This window comes from Pseudophryne corroboree, unplaced genomic scaffold (genome assembly GCF_028390025.1).
Source record: "Pseudophryne corroboree isolate aPseCor3 unplaced genomic scaffold, aPseCor3.hap2 scaffold_1472, whole genome shotgun sequence".
Classification (NCBI taxonomy): Eukaryota; Metazoa; Chordata; class Amphibia; order Anura; family Myobatrachidae; genus Pseudophryne; species Pseudophryne corroboree.
This window is the reverse complement of record NW_026968102.1, coordinates 73,189-87,443: the sequence shown is the minus strand read 5'-3', so window position 1 is coordinate 87,443 and position 14,255 is coordinate 73,189. Positions and strand designations below refer to the sequence as shown.

Here is a 14,255-nt window from a genome sequence, read left to right as displayed (position 1 = left end):
CAGTGCATTTGAACCAAAGCAGATGTGTTGACAACTTAAATGCACAATCATGTTTGTGTTTTTTCTTTCTTTCTTCCATCCTTTGTAATATCATATTAAATATTAAGGTAGCAGTTTATAATCAATGACTAATGACATAAGAAAAGGAAAAAAAATAGTAGACAAAGATGCTCCAGGTGAGGCTTGAACTCACAACCCTGGCATTGCTCAACAGATACTATATTATAAGAAATGCACGCTGACCAATTGTGCCACTGGAGCACTTTGCAGCATTGATTGGTTATGCTAGATGTGGATTTTATTCAATACAATCAGTACCGTCATAAGAATTGAAAAAGAAAATCATTTTTGGTGATGAATGATGAGCAACAAAGGAACATGCATGCCAGATGACAATTGAATAAGCTGTCCACGGTGATAAAAAAGGTTTAAAAAACAACGACAACAATGTTATCATAATTAATGTCATATTTTAGCTTCTGTGGTCATTTTTTACAAGCTAAACACTGCATGACTGTTTTACAGTTGAAGCAAGGATAAAATATCAACTCTAGTGATGAGACACTTGCTGTAATTACTTCCACCCCATATGGGACTTGGACCCCCTGGCTTAGGAGGGCAGTGACTTATCCATTATGCCAGTGGTGCTTACTGATGTTCTTATTTAAGACTGTTAGGTTTTTAATAGTCAATTATTTATTTTTGAGGAAAAAGTGAAGCTGTTTACTGTGTTCTTTGCATTACCAAGTCCAGCAAGAAATGTGCTGGTACTATCCAGAGCTGTCAGTATGGATTATCATGCTTTATTGCAGAAAATCAATTTGATGCAACTGCTTTACCAACAGTATGTTAATCTTTTCCATTGCTGTTTTGTTGGCTGACTGAAGGAAGATATGCAGTGCATTTGAACCAAAGCAGATGTGTTGACAACTTAAATGCACAATCAAGTTTGTGTTTTTTCTTTCTTTCTTCCATCCTTTGTAATATCATATTAAATATTAAGGTAGCAGTTTATAATCAATGACTAATGACATAAGAAAAGGAAAAAAAACAGTAGACATAGATGCTCCAGGTGAGGCTTGAACTCACAACCTTGGCATTGCTCAACAGATACTGTATTATAAGTACTGCGTGCTGACCAATTGCGCCACTGGAGCACTCTGCGGCATTGATTGGTTATGCTAGATGTGGATTTTATTCAATACAATCAGTACCGTCATAAGAATTGAAAAAGAAAATCATTTTTGGTGATGAATGATGAGCAACAAAGGAACATGCATGCCAGATGGCACTTGAATAAGCTGTCCACGGTGATAAAAAAGGTTTAAAAAACAACAACAATGTTATCATAATTAATGTCATATTTTAGCTTCTGTGATCATTTTTTACAAGCTAAACACTGCAAGACTGTTTTACAGTAGAAGCAAGGATAAAATATCAACTCTAGTGATGAGACACTTGCTGTAATGACTTCCAACTCAGACGAGACTTAAACCCACAACCACTGGTTTAGGAGAACAGTGCCTTACCCATTATGCCAGTGGTGCTTACTGATGTTCTTATTTAAGACTGTTAGGTTTTTAATAGTCAATTATTTATTTTTGAGGAAAAAGTGAAGCTGTTTACTGTGTTCTTTGCATTACCAATTCCAGCAAGAAATGTGCTGGAACTATCCAGAGCTGTCAGTATGGATTATCATGCTATATTGCAGAAAATCAATTTGATGCAACTGCTTTACCAACAGTATGTTAATCTTTTCCATTGCTGTTTTGTTGGCTGACTGAAGGAAGATATGCAGTGCATTTGAACCAAAGCAGATGTGTTGACAACTTAAATGCACAATCATGTTTGTGTTTTTTCTTTCTTTCTTCCATCCTTTGTAATATCATATTAAATATTAAGGTAGCAGTTTATAATCAATGACTAATGACATAAGAAAAGGAAAAAAAACAGTAGACATAGATGCTCCAGGTGAGGCTTGAACTCACAACCTTGGCATTGCTCAACAGATACTGTATTATAAGAAACACGCGCTGACCAATTACGCCACTGGAGCACTTTGCAGCATTGATTGGTTATGCTAGATGTGGATTTTATTCAATACAATCAGTACCGTCATAAGAATTGAAAAAGAAAATCATTTTTGGTGATGAATGATGAGCAACAAAGGAACAAGCATGCCAGATGACACTTGAATAAGCTGTCCACGGTGATAAAAAAGGTTTAAAAAATAACAACAACAATGTTATCATAATTAATGTCATATTTTAGCTTCTGTGGTCATTTTTTACAAGCTAAACACTGCAAGACTGTTTTACAGTTGAAGCAAGGATAAAATATCAACTCTAGTGATGAGACATTTGCTATAATGACTTCCAACTCAGACGGGACTTAAACCCACAACCACTGGCTTAGGAGAACAGTGACTTATCCATTATGCCAGTGGTGCTTACTGATGTCCTTATTTAAGACTGATAGGTTTTTATTAGTCAATTAAATATTTTTGAAAAAAAAGTGAAGCTGTTTACTGTGTTCTTTCCATTACCAAGTCCAGCAAGAAATGTGCTGGTACTATCCAGAGCTGTCAGTATGGATTATCATGCTATATTGCAGAAAATCAATTTGATGCAACTGCTTTACCAACAGTATGCTAATCTTTTCCATTGCTGTTTTGTTGGCTGACTGAAGGAAGATATGCAGTGCATTTGAACCAAAGCAGATGTGTGCTGACAACTTAAATGCACAATCATGTTTGTGTTTTTTCTTTCTTTCTTCCATCCTTTGTAATATCATATTAAATATTAAGGTAGCAGTTTATAATCAATGACTAATGACATAAGAAAAGGAAAAAAAAACAGTATACAAAGATGCTCCAGGTGAGGCTTGAACTCACAACCTCAGCATGGCTCAACAGATACTGTCTTATAAGTACAGCACGCTGACAAATTGCACCACTGGAGCACGTTTCAGCATTGATTGTTTATGCTAGATGTGGATTTTATTCAATACAATCAGTACAGTCATAAGAATTGAAAAAGAAAATCATTTTTGGTGATGAATGATGAGCAACAAAGGAACATGCATGCCAGATGGCACTTGAATAAGCTGTCCACGGTGATAAAAAAGGTTTAAAAAAACAACAACAACAATGTTATCATAATTAATGTCATATTTTAGCTTCTGTGGTCATTTTTTACAAGCTAAACACTGCAAGACTGTTTTACAGTTGAAGCAAGGATAAAATATCAACTCTAGTGATGAGACACTTGCTGTAATTACTTCCACCCCATATGGGACTTGGACCCCCTGGCTTAGGAGGGCAGTGACTTATCCATTATGCCAGTGGTGCTTACTGATGTTCTTATTTAAGACTGTTAGGTTTTTAATAGTCAATTATTTATTTTTGAGGAAAAAGTGAAGCTGTTTACTGTGTTCTTTGCATTACCAAGTCCAGCAAGAAATGTGCTGGTACTATCCAGAGCTGTCAGTATGGATTATCATGCTATATAGCAGAAAATCAATTTGATGCAACTGCTTTACCAACAGCATGTTAATCTTTTCCATTGCTGTTTTGTTGGCTGACTGAAGGAAGATATGCAGTGCATTTGAACCAAAGCAGATGTGTGCTGACAACTTAAATGCACAATCATGTTTGTGTTTTTTCTTTCTTTCTTCGATCCTTTGTAATATCATATTAAATATTAAGGTAGCAGTTTATAATCAATGACTAATGACATAAGAAAAGGAAAAAAAACAGTATACAAAGATGCTCCAGGTGAGGCTTGAACTCACAACCTCGGCATTGCTCAACAAATACTGTCTTGTTAGTACCGCGCACTGACCAATTGCACCACTGGAGCACTTTGCAGCATTAGTTGGTAATGCTAGATGTGGATTTTATTCAATACAATCAGTACAGTCATAAGAATTGAAAAAGAAAATCATTTTTGGTGATGAATGATGAGCAACAAAGGAACATGCATGCCAGATGGCACTTAAATAAGCTGTCCACGGTGATAGAAAAGGTTTAAAAAACAACAACAATGTTATCATAATTAATGTCATATTTTAGCTTCTGTGGTCATTTTTTACAAGCTAAACACTGCAAGACTGATTTACAGTTGAAGCAAGGATAACATATCAACTCTAGTGATGAGACACTTGCTGTAATTACTTCCACCCCATATGGGACTTGGACCCCCTGGCTTAGGAGGGCAGTGACTTAATCATTATGCCAGTGGTGCTTACTGATGTTCTTATTTAAGACTGTTAGGTTTTTAATAGTCAATTATTTATTTTTGAGGAAAAAGTGAAGCTGTTTACTGTATTCTTTGCATTACCAAGTCCAGCAAGAAATGTGCTGGTACTATCCAGAGCTGTCAGTCTGGATTATCATGCTATATAGCAGAAAATCAATTTGATGCAACTGCTTTACCAACAGTATGTTAATCTTTTCCATTGCTGTTTTGTTGGCTGACTGAAGGAAGATATGCAGTGCATTTGAACCAAAGCAGATGTGTTGACAACTTAAATGCACAATCATGTTTGTGTTTTTTCTTTCTTTCTTCCATCCTTTGTAATATCATATTAAATATTAAGGTAGCAGTTTATAATCAATGACTAATGACATAAGAAAAGGAAAAAAAACAGTAGACATAGATGCTCCAGGTGAGGCTTGAACTCACAACCTTAGCATTGCTCAACAGATACTGTATTATAAGAAACGCGCGCTGACCAATTACGCCACTGGAGCACTTTGCAGCATTGATTGGTTATGCTAGATGTGGATTTTATTCAATACAATCAGTACCGTCATAAGAATTGAAAAAGAAAATCATTTTTGGTGATGAATGATGAGCAACAAAGGAACAAGCATGCCAGATGACACTTGAATAAGCTGTCCACGGTGATAAAAAAGGTTTAAAAAATAACAACAACAATGTTATCATAATTAATGTCATATTTTAGCTTCTGTGGTCATTTTTTACAAGCTAAACACTGCAAGACTGTTTTACAGTTGAAGCAAGGATAAAATATCAACTCTAGTGATGAGACATTTGCTGTAATGACTGCCAACTCAGACGGGACTTAAACCCACAACCACTGGCTTAGGAGAACAGTGACTTATCCATTATGCCAGTGGTGCTTACTGATGTCCTTATTTAAGACTGATAGGTTTTTAATAGTCAATTAAATATTTTTGAAAAAAAAGTGAAGCTGTTTACTGTGTTCTTTCCATTACCAAGTCCAGCAAGAAATGTGCTGGTACTATCCAGAGCTGTCAGTATGGATTATCATGCTATATTGCAGAAAATCAATTTGATGCAACTGCTTTACCAACAGTATGTTAATCTTTTCCATTGCTGTTTTGTTGGCTGACTGAAGGAAGATATGCAGTGCATTTGAACCAAAGCAGATGTGTTGACAACTTAAATGCACAATCATGTTTGTGTTTTTTCTTTCTTTCTTCCATCCTTTGTAATATCATATTAAATGTTAAGGTAGCAGTTTATAATCATTGACTAATGACATAAGAAAAGGAAAAATAACAGTAGACATAGATGCTCCAGGTGAGGCTTGAACTCACAACCTTGGCATTGCTCAACAGATACTGTATTATAATTACTGCGTGCTGACCAATTGCGCCACTGGAGCACTCTGCAGCATTGATTGGTTATGCTAGATGTGGATTTTATTCAATACAATCAGTACCGTCATAAGAATTGAAAAAGAAAATCATTTTTGGTGATGAATGATGAGCAACAAAGGAACATGCATGCCAGATGGCACTTGAATAAGCTGTCCACGGTGATAAAAAAAGGTTTAAAAAACAACAACAATGTTATCATAATTAATGTCATATTTTAGCTTCTGTGATCATTTTTTACAAGCTAAACACTGCAAGACTGTTTTACAGTAGAAGCAAGGATAAAATATCAACTCTAGTGATGAGACACTTGCTGTAATGACTTCCAACTCAGACGAGACTTAAACCCACAACCACTGGTTTAGGAGAACAGGGCCTTACCCATTATGCCAGTGGTGCTTACTGATGTTCTTATTTAAGACTGTTAGGTTTTTAATAGTCAATTATTTATTTTTGAGGAAAAAGTGAAGCTGTTTACTGTGTTCTTTGCATTACCAATTCCAGCAAGAAATGTGCTGGAACTATCCAGAGCTGTCAGTATGGATTATCATGCTATATTGCAGAAAATCAATTTGATGCAACTGCTTTACCAACAGTATGTTAATCTTTTCCATTGCTGTTTTGTTGGCTGACTGAAGGAAGATATGCAGTGCATTTGAACCAAAGCAGATGTGTTGACAACTTAAATGCACAATCATGTTTGTGTTTTTTCTTTCTTTCTTCCATCCTTTGTAATATCATATTAAATATTAAGGTAGCAGTTTATAATCAATGACTAATGACATAAGAAAAGGAAAAAAAACAGTAGACATAGATGCTCCAGGTGAGGCTTGAACTCACAACCTTGGCATTGCTCAACAGATACTGTATTATAAGAAACGCGCGCTGACCAATTACGCCACTGGAGCACTTTGCAGCATTGGTTGGTTATGCTAGATGTGGATTTTATTCAATACAATTAGTACCGTCATAAGAATTGAAAAAGAAAATCATTTTTGGTGATGAATGATGAGCAACAAAGGAACAAGCATGCCAGATGACACTTGAATAAGCTGTCCACGGTGATAAAAAAGGTTTAAAAAATAACAACAACAATGTTATCATAATTAATGTCATATTTTAGCTTCTGTGGTCATTTTTTACAAGCTAAACACTGCAAGACTGTTTTACAGTTGAAGCAAGGATAAAATATCAACTCCAGTGATGAGACATTTGCTGTAATGACTTCCAACTCAGACGGGACTTAAACCCACAACCACTGGCTTAGGAGAACAGTGACTTATCCATTATGCCAGTGGTGCTTACTGATGTCCTTATTTAAGACTGATAGGTTTTTAATAGTCAATTAAATATTTTTGAAAAAAAAGTGAAGCTGTTTACTGTGTTCTTTCCATTACCAAGTCCAGCAAGAAATGTGCTGGTACTATCCAGAGCTGTCAGTATGGATTATCATGCTATATTGCAGAAAATCAATTTGATGCAACTGCTTTACCAACAGTATGCTAATCTTTTCCATTGCTGTTTTGTTGGCTGACTGAAGGAAGATATGCAGTGCATTTGAACCAAAGCAGATGTGTGCTGACAACTTAAATGCACAATCGTGTTTGTGTTTTTTCTTTCTTTCTTCCATCCTTTGTAATATCATATTAAATATTAAGGTAGCAGTTTATAATCAATGACTAATGACATAAGAAAAGGAAAAAAACCAGTATACAAAGATGCTTTAGGTGAGGCTTGAACTCACAACCTCAGCATTGCTCAACAGATACTGTCTTATAAGTACCGCGCGCTGACCAATTGCGCCACTGGAGCACTTTGCAGCATTAATTGGTTATGCTAGATGTGGATTTTATTCAATACAATCAGTACAGTCATAAGAATTGAAAAGAAAATCATTTTTGGTGATGAATGATGAGCAACAAAGGGACATGCATGCCAGATGGTACTTGAATAAGCTGTCCACTGTGATAAAAAAGGTTTAAAAAACAACAACAACAATGTTATCATAATTAATGTCATATTTTAGCTTCTGTGGTCATTTTTTACAAGCTAAACACTGCAAGACTGTTTTACAGTTGAAGCAAGGATAAAATATCAACTCTAGTGATGAGACTCTTGTTGTAATGACTTTCAACTCAGACGGGACTTAAACCCACAACCGCTGGCTTAGGAGAACAGTGCCTTATCCATTATGCCAGTGGTGCTTACTGATGTCCTTATTTAAGACTGATAGGTTTTTAATAGTCAATTATTTATTTTTGAAAAAAAGTGAAGCTGTTTACTGTGTTCTTTGCATTACCAAGTCCAGCAAGAAATGTGCTGGTACTATCCAGAGCTGTCAGTATGGATTATCATGCTATATTGCAGAAAATCAATTTGATGCAATTGCTTTACCAACAGTATGTTAATCTTTTCCATTGCTGTTTTGTTGGCTGACTGAAGGAAGATATGCAGTGCATTTGAACCAAAGCAGATGTTAAATATTAATTTAATCAATGACTAATGACATAAGAAAAGGAAAAAAAAACAGTATATAAAGATACTCGAGGTGAGGCTTGAACTCACAACCTCAGCATGGCTCAATAGATACTGTCTTATAAGTACAGCACGCTGACAAATTGCACCACTGGAGCACGTTTCAGCATTGATTGTTTATGCTAGATGTGGATTTTATTCAATACAATCAGTACAGTCATAAGAATTGAAAAAGAAAATCATTTTTGGTGATGAATGATGAGCAACAAAGGAACATGCATGCCAGATGGCACTTGAATAAGCTGTCCACGGTGATAAAAAAGGTTTAAAAAAACAACAACAACAATGTTATCATAATTAATGTCATATTTTAGCTTCTGTGGTCATTTTTTACAAGCTAAACACTGCAAGACTGTTTTACAGTTGAAGCAAGGATAAAATATCAACTCTAGTGATGAGACACTTGCTGTAATTACTTCCACCCCATATGGGACTTGGACCCCCTGGCTTAGGAGGGCAGTGACTTATCCATTATGCCAGTGGTGCTTACTGATGTTCTTATTTAAGACTGTTAGGTTTTTAATAGTCAATTATTTATTTTTGAGGAAAAAGTGAAGCTGTTTACTGTGTTCTTTGCATTACCAAGTCCAGCAAGAAATGTGCTGGTACTATCCAGAGCTGTCAGTATGGATTATCATGCTATATAGCAGAAAATCAATTTGATGCAACTGCTTTACCAACAGCATGTTAATCTTTTCCATTGCTGTTTTGTTGGCTGACTGAAGGAAGATATGCAGTGCATTTGAACCAAAGCAGATGTGTGCTGACAACTTAAATGCACAATCATGTTTGTGTTTTTTCTTTCTTTCTTCGATCCTTTGTAATATCATATTAAATATTAAGGTAGCAGTTTATAATCAATGACTAATGACATAAGAAAAGGAAAAAAAACAGTATACAAAGATGCTCCAGGTGAGGCTTGAACTCACAACCTCGGCATTGCTCAACAAATACTGTCTTGTTAGTACCGCGCACTGACCAATTGCACCACTGGAGCACTTTGCAGCATTAGTTGGTAATGCTAGATGTGGATTTTATTCAATACAATCAGTACAGTCATAAGAATTGAAAAAGAAAATCATTTTTGGTGATGAATGATGAGCAACAAAGGAACATGCATGCCAGATGGCACTTAAATAAGCTGTCCACGGTGATAGAAAAGGTTTAAAAAACAACAACAATGTTATCATAATTAATGTCATATTTTAGCTTCTGTGGTCATTTTTTACAAGCTAAACACTGCAAGACTGATTTACAGTTGAAGCAAGGATAACATATCAACTCTAGTGATGAGACACTTGCTGTAATTACTTCCACCCCATATGGGACTTGGACCCCCTGGCTTAGGAGGGCAGTGACTTAATCATTATGCCAGTGGTGCTTACTGATGTTCTTATTTAAGACTGTTAGGTTTTTAATAGTCAATTATTTATTTTTGAGGAAAAAGTGAAGCTGTTTACTGTATTCTTTGCATTACCAAGTCCAGCAAGAAATGTGCTGGTACTATCCAGAGCTGTCAGTCTGGATTATCATGCTATATAGCAGAAAATCAATTTGATGCAACTGCTTTACCAACAGTATGTTAATCTTTTCCATTGCTGTTTTGTTGGCTGACTGAAGGAAGATATGCAGTGCATTTGAACCAAAGCAGATGTGTTGACAACTTAAATGCACAATCATGTTTGTGTTTTTTCTTTCTTTCTTCCATCCTTTGTAATATCATATTAAATATTAAGGTAGCAGTTTATAATCAATGACTAATGACATAAGAAAAGGAAAAAAAACAGTAGACATAGATGCTCCAGGTGAGGCTTGAACTCACAACCTTAGCATTGCTCAACAGATACTGTATTATAAGAAACGCGCGCTGACCAATTACGCCACTGGAGCACTTTGCAGCATTGATTGGTTATGCTAGATGTGGATTTTATTCAATACAATCAGTACCGTCATAAGAATTGAAAAAGAAAATCATTTTTGGTGATGAATGATGAGCAACAAAGGAACAAGCATGCCAGATGACACTTGAATAAGCTGTCCACGGTGATAAAAAAGGTTTAAAAAATAACAACAACAATGTTATCATAATTAATGTCATATTTTAGCTTCTGTGGTCATTTTTTACAAGCTAAACACTGCAAGACTGTTTTACAGTTGAAGCAAGGATAAAATATCAACTCTAGTGATGAGACATTTGCTGTAATGACTGCCAACTCAGACGGGACTTAAACCCACAACCACTGGCTTAGGAGAACAGTGACTTATCCATTATGCCAGTGGTGCTTACTGATGTCCTTATTTAAGACTGATAGGTTTTTAATAGTCAATTAAATATTTTTGAAAAAAAAGTGAAGCTGTTTACTGTGTTCTTTCCATTACCAAGTCCAGCAAGAAATGTGCTGGTACTATCCAGAGCTGTCAGTATGGATTATCATGCTATATTGCAGAAAATCAATTTGATGCAACTGCTTTACCAACAGTATGTTAATCTTTTCCATTGCTGTTTTGTTGGCTGACTGAAGGAAGATATGCAGTGCATTTGAACCAAAGCAGATGTGTTGACAACTTAAATGCACAATCATGTTTGTGTTTTTTCTTTCTTTCTTCCATCCTTTGTAATATCATATTAAATGTTAAGGTAGCAGTTTATAATCATTGACTAATGACATAAGAAAAGGAAAAATAACAGTAGACATAGATGCTCCAGGTGAGGCTTGAACTCACAACCTTGGCATTGCTCAACAGATACTGTATTATAATTACTGCGTGCTGACCAATTGCGCCACTGGAGCACTCTGCAGCATTGATTGGTTATGCTAGATGTGGATTTTATTCAATACAATCAGTACCGTCATAAGAATTGAAAAAGAAAATCATTTTTGGTGATGAATGATGAGCAACAAAGGAACATGCATGCCAGATGGCACTTGAATAAGCTGTCCACGGTGATAAAAAAAGGTTTAAAAAACAACAACAATGTTATCATAATTAATGTCATATTTTAGCTTCTGTGATCATTTTTTACAAGCTAAACACTGCAAGACTGTTTTACAGTAGAAGCAAGGATAAAATATCAACTCTAGTGATGAGACACTTGCTGTAATGACTTCCAACTCAGACGAGACTTAAACCCACAACCACTGGTTTAGGAGAACAGGGCCTTACCCATTATGCCAGTGGTGCTTACTGATGTTCTTATTTAAGACTGTTAGGTTTTTAATAGTCAATTATTTATTTTTGAGGAAAAAGTGAAGCTGTTTACTGTGTTCTTTGCATTACCAATTCCAGCAAGAAATGTGCTGGAACTATCCAGAGCTGTCAGTATGGATTATCATGCTATATTGCAGAAAATCAATTTGATGCAACTGCTTTACCAACAGTATGTTAATCTTTTCCATTGCTGTTTTGTTGGCTGACTGAAGGAAGATATGCAGTGCATTTGAACCAAAGCAGATGTGTTGACAACTTAAATGCACAATCATGTTTGTGTTTTTTCTTTCTTTCTTCCATCCTTTGTAATATCATATTAAATATTAAGGTAGCAGTTTATAATCAATGACTAATGACATAAGAAAAGGAAAAAAAACAGTAGACATAGATGCTCCAGGTGAGGCTTGAACTCACAACCTTGGCATTGCTCAACAGATACTGTATTATAAGAAACGCGCGCTGACCAATTACGCCACTGGAGCACTTTGCAGCATTGGTTGGTTATGCTAGATGTGGATTTTATTCAATACAATTAGTACCGTCATAAGAATTGAAAAAGAAAATCATTTTTGGTGATGAATGATGAGCAACAAAGGAACAAGCATGCCAGATGACACTTGAATAAGCTGTCCACGGTGATAAAAAAGGTTTAAAAAATAACAACAACAATGTTATCATAATTAATGTCATATTTTAGCTTCTGTGGTCATTTTTTACAAGCTAAACACTGCAAGACTGTTTTACAGTTGAAGCAAGGATAAAATATCAACTCCAGTGATGAGACATTTGCTGTAATGACTTCCAACTCAGATGGGACTTAAACCCACAACCACTGGCTTAGGAGAACAGTGACTTATCCATTATGCCAGTGGTGCTTACTGATGTCCTTATTTAAGACTGATAGGTTTTTAATAGTCAATTAAATATTTTTGAAAAAAAAGTGAAGCTGTTTACTGTGTTCTTTCCATTACCAAGTCCAGCAAGAAATGTGCTGGTACTATCCAGAGCTGTCAGTATGGATTATCATGCTATATTGCAGAAAATCAATTTGATGCAACTGCTTTACCAACAGTATGCTAATCTTTTCCATTGCTGTTTTGTTGGCTGACTGAAGGAAGATATGCAGTGCATTTGAACCAAAGCAGATGTGTGCTGACAACTTAAATGCACAATCGTGTTTGTGTTTTTTCTTTCTTTCTTCCATCCTTTGTAATATCATATTAAATATTAAGGTAGCAGTTTATAATCAATGACTAATGACATAAGAAAAGGAAAAAAAACAGTATACAAAGATGCTTTAGGTGAGGCTTGAACTCACAACCTCAGCATTGCTCAACAGATACTGTCTTATAAGTACCGCGCGCTGACCAATTGCGCCACTGGAGCACTTTGCAGCATTAGTTGGTTATGCTAGATGTGGATTTTATTCAATACAATCAGTACAGTCATAAGAATTGAAAAGAAAATCATTTTTGGTGATGAATGATGAGCAACAAAGGGACATGCATGCCAGATGGTACTTGAATAAGCTGTCCACTGTGATAAAAAAGGTTTAAAAAACAACAACAACAATGTTATCATAATTAATGTCATATTTTAGCTTCTGTGGTCATTTTTTACAAGCTAAACACTGCAAGACTGTTTTACAGTTGAAGCAAGGATAAAATATCAACTCTAGTGATGAGACTCTTGTTGTAATGACTTCCAACTCAGACGGGACTTAAACCCACAACCGCTGGCTTAGGAGAACAGTGCCTTATCCATTATGCCAGTGGTGCTTACTGATGTCCTTATTTAAGACTGATAGGTTTTTAATAGTCAATTATTTATTTTTGAAAAAAAGTGAAGCTGTTTACTGTGTTCTTTGCATTACCAAGTCCAGCAAGAAATGTGCTGGTACTATCCAGAGCTGTCAGTATGGATTATCATGCTATATTGCAGAAAATCAATTTGATGCAATTGCTTTACCAACAGTATGTTAATCTTTTCCATTGCTGTTTTGTTGGCTGACTGAAGGAAGATATGCAGTGCATTTGAACCAAAGCAGATGTTAAATATTAATTTAATCAATGACTAATGACATAAGAAAAGGAAAAAAAAACAGTATATAAAGATACTCGAGGTGAGGCTTGAACTCACAACCTCAGCATGGCTCAATAGATACTGTCTTATAAGTACAGCACGCTGACAAATTGCACCACTGGAGCACGTTTCAGCATTGATTGTTTATGCTAGATGTGGATTTTATTCAATACAATCAGTACAGTCATAAGAATTGAAAAAGAAAATCATTTTTGGTGATGAATGATGAGCAACAAAGGAACATGCATGCCAGATGGCACTTGAATAAGCTGTCCACGGTGATAAAAAAGGTTTAAAAAAACAACAACAACAATGTTATCATAATTAATGTCATATTTTAGCTTCTGTGGTCATTTTTTACAAGCTAAACACTGCAAGACTGTTTTACAGTTGAAGCAAGGATAAAATATCAACTCTAGTGATGAGACACTTGCTGTAATTACTTCCACCCCATATGGGACTTGGACCCCCTGGCTTAGGAGGGCAGTGACTTATCCATTATGCCAGTGGTGCTTACTGATGTTCTTATTTAAGACTGTTAGGTTTTTAATAGTCAATTATTTATTTTTGAGGAAAAAGTGAAGCTGTTTACTGTGTTCTTTGCATTACCAAGTCCAGCAAGAAATGTGCTGGTACTATCCAGAGCTGTCAGTATGGATTATCATGCTATATAGCAGAAAATCAATTTGATGCAACTGCTTTACCAACAGCATGTTAATCTTTTCCATTGCTGTTTTGTTGGCTGACTGAAGGAAGATATGCAGTGCATTTGAACCAAAGC

The 14,255-nt window shown here is 35.7% G+C and overlaps 2 non-coding genes across 2 annotated transcripts; both read right to left on the bottom strand.

Annotated features, from left to right (window-relative positions):
• Positions 1 to 3,767: 3,767 nt before the first annotated feature.
• TRNAV-AAC (transfer RNA valine (anticodon AAC)) lies at positions 3,768 to 3,860 on the bottom strand. Its single transcript is given in 2 exon segments — positions 3,768 to 3,803; positions 3,823 to 3,860. It is a non-coding gene; the product is annotated as a tRNA-Val (tRNA).
• A 5,226-nt stretch (positions 3,861 to 9,086) lies between these two features.
• Positions 9,087 to 9,179, bottom strand: TRNAV-AAC (transfer RNA valine (anticodon AAC)). The gene is given in 2 exon segments: positions 9,087 to 9,122; positions 9,142 to 9,179. It is a non-coding gene; the product is annotated as a tRNA-Val (tRNA).
• Between the last annotated feature and the right edge of the window lie 5,076 nt (positions 9,180 to 14,255).